The 5,576-nt window shown below is 56.5% G+C and overlaps 1 protein-coding gene across 3 annotated transcripts in view; it reads right to left on the bottom strand.

Annotated features, from left to right (window-relative positions):
* Positions 1-5,359, bottom strand: part of NR4A1 (nuclear receptor subfamily 4 group A member 1) — a 20,845-nt gene extending 15,486 nt beyond the window's left edge. For 2 of the 3 annotated variants that reach the window (XM_006757061.2, XM_006757058.2), the window contains exons 1-2: positions 5,221-5,359; positions 1,336-1,457 (exon numbers count right to left, since the gene is read on the bottom strand). The gene's annotated coding sequence lies outside the window, so the exon portion shown is untranslated. Of the gene's footprint in view, positions 1-1,335; positions 1,644-5,220 lie in introns of those variants that run through there. The other variant, XM_006757059.2, reaches the window with a different exon arrangement.
* Positions 5,360-5,576: the final 217 nt, after the last annotated feature.

A 5,576-nucleotide genomic window follows, 5' to 3' on the forward strand; every position in this document is an offset into this window, starting at 1 on the left:
AAGGTGGGGGCAGAGCCTGCTGCCAGCGTGGGGTCAGGTGCACAACCAGGGCAGCCCTGGAAACGGAGGCCCTGCTTCCCAGGGCTTTCCCTTTTCCATCCAGGCTCGAACTGGACATCCCACCCTCCCCAGCCCAGCCATCTTTCTGGGACTCTCTGCACCCTGAGCACCAACTCCCCAGGAGGCAACCGTGCTTGGGGGGCTGGGGGAGATACCGAGCCAGCTCCTGCTTCATCTGACATCTCCCAAGGCCTGAGGGGGGCTGCTGCTCAGAGACGGCCCTCTGTTCTCTGTTCCAGGGAAGAAAAAGGGGAGTCACAGGGTCCCTGTCCAGGGGGCCCGGTTGCACTCCAGCTCCCTCAGGGAAACACGGTAACCAGGACTGTGGTGCCCTTGGCCCCATCCCAGTATCTCAGGTCCCCCGGGAAAGGGCTGGTGGAAATCCCATTCTGATTACACCACCCCCCACCCCCCCGTCACCCGCAGATCGGCTTGTGCCTTCTCTGGAAGCATGCTCAGACAAGAAGGTGTGTCCTCACAGCAGATCAGGCCTCTGGGCTTGCCTGGAATCCAGGAGCCTGGATTCTAAGCTTGGCTCTACATGTCCTCACCGTGGGACCTGGAAAAGTCACTTCTCCCCTCTGTAACTCAGTCTCCTCGTCCATAAGAAGAGGCGGTGAGCGAGATGGCCAAGGATCCCTCTGGCCATGTCTGCAAGACTGAGATTTTCCCCCTCAGGAATGCTGGGGCCCCTCCCCGTCCTTGGTTAGCAAGATCCTTCCCATTTACAGAGGCACCTCCCCCTACCAGACCTCACAGGACCTTCAGGGCAGCCATAGTAGGCAGGGGCGGTCAGTACCCTTTCAGGGAGGAATGGGGTCACCCCGCCTTCCCTTCACGCACTCCCCTGGTGCAGGGCCTGCACCTAGAAACAAGCAGCTTCCCATCACCCATGTCTGCCCCACTATACTCCCAGCCTGGCCCTGAACTACCCAACTCCACCCCATCAGCTTCCTGGAACGGGGCACATGCTGCCTTGAGAGCTGTCACCCACCACCCCCACCATCACCCCATGTCACAGGGCCCAGAGTGCCCCCCTCCACCTCTCCTGCTAAGAAAATGAGGCTTCCCCCTTCCCCACCCCCACGTTACCCCCAACACTGAAAATCAGATCTCCCCATGCTGAGCAGCACCTCGCCTACCACCTCTGCAGGGCTTCCCCCTCCATCCCCCAAACCACATCCACTTCAGGCGGCTCCACACCCACCTCTACCCCCTAACCCCACCTGCTCGGGGGCCCCAGGGGTGTACAAAGAACAACAGCAGAGCACTTACCACTCTGGATGGATGGACAGACCCTGGGCAATACTCAAACCATCCTCTGGATCTTCAGGGCCTGGCAAAAGGAGCCGGACACCAGGGAGGGGCTGGAGCTGGCCTCTGTCCATGGCTGAGGCCTACAGAGGGGGAGTCAGTGTGACTGAGAAGAAACCAGCCAGCAGGGAATTCCCCGGAGACAGCACAAACCAGTACACACAGCTGTGGGAACAGGGGCAGGACGCAGGCTACCAGGGGGACAAGCCAGCCCAAGGCTGGGCATCAGAGCGTGGGGCCTATGCCCTAGGCCCGTGGTCGGCAAACTGTGGCTCGCAAGCCACATGTGGCTCTTTGGCCCCCCCCCTTGAGTGTGGCTCTTCCTAAGCCTTAGGAGTACCCTAATTAAGTTAATAAACAATGTACCTACCTATATAGTTTAAGTTTAAAAAATTTGGCTCTCAAAAGAAATTTCAATCATTGTACTGTTGATATCTGGCTCTGTTGACTAATGAGTTTGCCGACCACTGCCCTAGGCAAACAGCCCTTGGGGTTGTGGCCAGGAGATGCTAACAGCATCTGGGGCATCTCCGGGACATGTGACACATGGCAGCACCCAGGCCGGAGCTTTACACCCTACTCCGGGGTGAGGGTGCCTCAGTCCAGCTCTCAGCCCCCTGATATGCACGAAAGGGTGTTTGTAAGCAGAGAAAAGAGAACTGTTGTGAGGACAGAGCAGAATACCCTTCTCTCCCTAGAGGCTGCACTGTAGCCCCCAAAGCCTCAGAGGCCCTCAGGGCAGGGGCTCCATGACCCCATCTCCAGGCAGCCCAGCCTTGTAACCAGAGCAATGAGGACCCTAAGGAATATTCTGTGAAGGGATGCCAGTCCCAAAAGGGGAAGGCTCAGGTCAGAGTAGAGGAGTTAAGAGCAGGATGCTAGATCTCAGGCTGCCCAGGTTCGCATCCGGGCTTCATCACTGTAACCTAAGGCAAGTTACGTAACCTCTTTGTGCCTCTTGTTCCTGATCTGTAGAAATGACAACCTGTGGTTGACATCTCTAAAATTAACAACCATAGGGTTATCATCTGGCTTAAAATGAGCTATATGTAAAAGACTTACAACAGTGCCAGACACATACGTGATATCAATTTGAAGAGAAATTCAATGTGGACACATCAAAGCTGACCTCAGACCCTGGTTCCAAGCCACTCTGGGCATCTCCTGGCCTCTCCTTCTGGGGCCAACTGTGTGCACCACCTCTCTAGCCTTTCAAGCTCTTCCCACTGACCCCACTGGTGCCAGAGCCCCCTTTAGCCGATGCACCCAAGACCCCCACAGCTCTCCTTTCCTGTTCCCACTCTTAGTCAACCCTCTCTTCCCTCAACTGGGCCCCAGAGGGCAGGGAGCCAAGGTTTGGCCTTCTCCAGTTATCAGGCTGCGCTACAGGCCATGAGGAGGCCTGGGGAAAAGAGTAGATGTTTCCATGATGGAGGCAGAGGAAGTAAGAAGGAGGGGGCCCCAGAGGGTGGGTGATGGGACTCCTCGCCCTCCTGACTTCTGCCCCAGGGTCCCCAGGCAAAGGAAGCTTCTCTGGCCCAGGGCACACAGACTCCTCTTCCAGAGCTACCAGCACCCCTTGCTCCTACGGGTGTCATGGGAGCGTGGAGTGAAGGCCGCAGGGAAGGAGGGGAGGGCAGTCTGGAACATCTGGAGAGCTTCCAACCCCAAACAGAAGGCAAAATCAGGCTTCTGACCTGCGCCAGCCCATAGGCTACACCTGCTTCCCAGAATGACATCATCGTCTCCTATCCTCCAGAAACAGGTATGCAGGCAGGCCCTGGGGCCCTCCCTCCCTCTCCTCCTTACCAGCCCACAGCTGAGGAGGAAGGCTCAGGAGGGACACACACTTCCTACCAGTCAGGCCCAGTCTGAGTGCCCGGGTCAGCCTGCCTGTGTCTGAGAACAGGGGCCAGAGTCAGGGCCCGATGGTGCCTAGGAAGTGATTCCTAACATCACAGAGCAAGGTCCTGATCCTATCTCCTGTCCCAGATCAATATCCTCTCCTCCACAGTCATTTCATAAACACTTACTGGGAGCCCATGAACAGTGGGAGACCCAAGAAGGAACAAACCAAGATCCCTGGGCCACAGGAGGTTACAATGGGGGGATGAATCAAGGTCAGTTACAACCAGCACTGTGCAGAGGGCCAACCAAGGACTGAGGGGGCTTGGAGGAAGAAAAAGTGATACCCACCCAATGTGGTGGGAGCATCAGGCCAGACCTCAAGGACCCAGCTGTGCTCCAGCCAAATGGGCTTTCTTTCCTCACTCAGGGCCTTTGCACTGTCTGTTCCTCTGCCAGGAAAGCATTGCCCGGGATGACTGTACAGCTATCTCCTCCTCACCCATCAGTTCCCATTCCCATTTTCTTGCAGAGCCTCCACCCTCATCCTACCTCTTTAACCTACTTTTATTATCTCCACGGGACTAATGCTGTTCACTTGTCTCTCTCAAGCCCTGCATTCTTCAGTCTCTAAAACAGAGTTCAGCCCAGTCGGCGTGGCTCAGTGGTTGAGCATCAACCTATGAACCAAGGAGGTCATGGTTGGATTCCAGGTCAGGGCACATGCCCAACTTGCGGGCTCAATCCCCAGTCAGGGGTGTACAGGAGGCAGAAAATCAATGATTCTCTCTGATCACTAATGTCTCTCTCTCTCTCTCCCCCCTTCCTCTCTGAAATTAATAAAAATATATTTAAAATAAATAAAACAGAGTTCAGCACTAGCAGGTGCTCTAGTATTTGTGGAATTCGGGGAGAGGAGGGCTCACACGTGCCTGCAGTGGGACTGGGCTGGGCGGAGGTCAGCCAGCCGCCTGGAAGGAGGTGGGAAGGACACTGCAGCCAACACTATGATGGATCACAACCCTGCCTCCAAGAGCCCTCCGCTCTGGGTCTCTGCTGTGCCTGGATCCACCTGCAACGCCCTTCTCTTTCCTGAAGTATTTGGGTCTTTTCTTAACTCCCCCTTGCACAGGACACAACTGACAGACCCACTCTCTGCAGCCCTGGTGGCTCCCATGCTCTGCATTGCCCAATGTGCCCACCCAGAAATGGGCATATTACTTTAACACACATCAACAACAGCAGCTGATATCCGTGGAGCACCACGTGCCAGATCCATTACTGAGCACTTTATGTACATGTTCGCATTTCAGCCTCACAACACTAGGTGGAAGGGATGATTATTATGAACATTTTACCAACGAGGGAGCTAAGGCACAGAGCCGTTAACCCCTTGCCCAAGGTCACACAGCTAGGAAGAGGCAAACCTGGGATCAGGACCCCGGGAGCCCAGGGAGGGGCATTCCGTTCCCCCTTGGGCCTGTTTAGCTGGCAGAGGTCTCTGATTGCAGAGCAGTTTGACAGCCAACCCCGGAAAGCGAGTGGGAAGCTCCAGGGCCTGGGTTGCTGGGCCTCTGAGCCAGCCTCTAGGCCCGGATTCCTGACCTAATTTTCTGAACTCCCGCACAGGTCTCAGCATTTATAATCAGTCACGTTCATCTTGTCAGTCTTGGTCCACCCTTCTGCCGGATTGCCAACATTTGGATTCTTGATTTTATCCTACTGTGCACCTGTCATTCCTCTCAGCTCTAGATCTCTGCAAAGAAACAACTGGCCGCCCTTTCAGTCTTCCTCCAAGTCCCTGAACTAACCATTCACTGGGAGTGGGTCTCTAGGACAAAGCAAGCCTGTGGCCACCACTAGGGCCCCTGTCCAGGCCGTCAGCCCCCGAATCCATGAGCACCTCGGGGCAGAAATGTTGTGAACCCACCTACCCCTGCCCAGCCTTCGTTTTCCCCGCATTCCCCTAATGCTAGCCCCAAACCCAAATGAATACTTCACTGTAAAGGCCACCACTGGAGCATTTCCAGTCCCAGGTCCGCTTCCGACTCCACGAGACCCTCTCCGGCCTCGGTTTCTCCACTCGGTCCCACGAAGAAGTTGCATCTGGCAATCCCGGTCCCTCCCGGCGGCATCCTGGCAGCCGTTCCCTGCAGCCGGCGGGAAATGGAAGGAATTTCTCTGGCCTGGCCACCTCCAGCGCCCCTCGCGGGCCAAACCCCACCCTTGGCGGCCGGGGAGAGAGAGCTGGCCGCCGCACTTGGGGGCTGAGTCGGGGCTGGCAGGTTCCGCTGGGAATCCGGTGCCTCCCCCACCCGCCTCCCCGCACGCTGCCCGGCTTCCAAGCAGGACTCGCC

Source organism: Myotis davidii, unplaced genomic scaffold (genome assembly GCF_000327345.1).
Source record: "Myotis davidii unplaced genomic scaffold, ASM32734v1 scaffold233, whole genome shotgun sequence".
NCBI lineage: Eukaryota > Metazoa > Chordata > Mammalia > Chiroptera > Vespertilionidae > Myotis > Myotis davidii.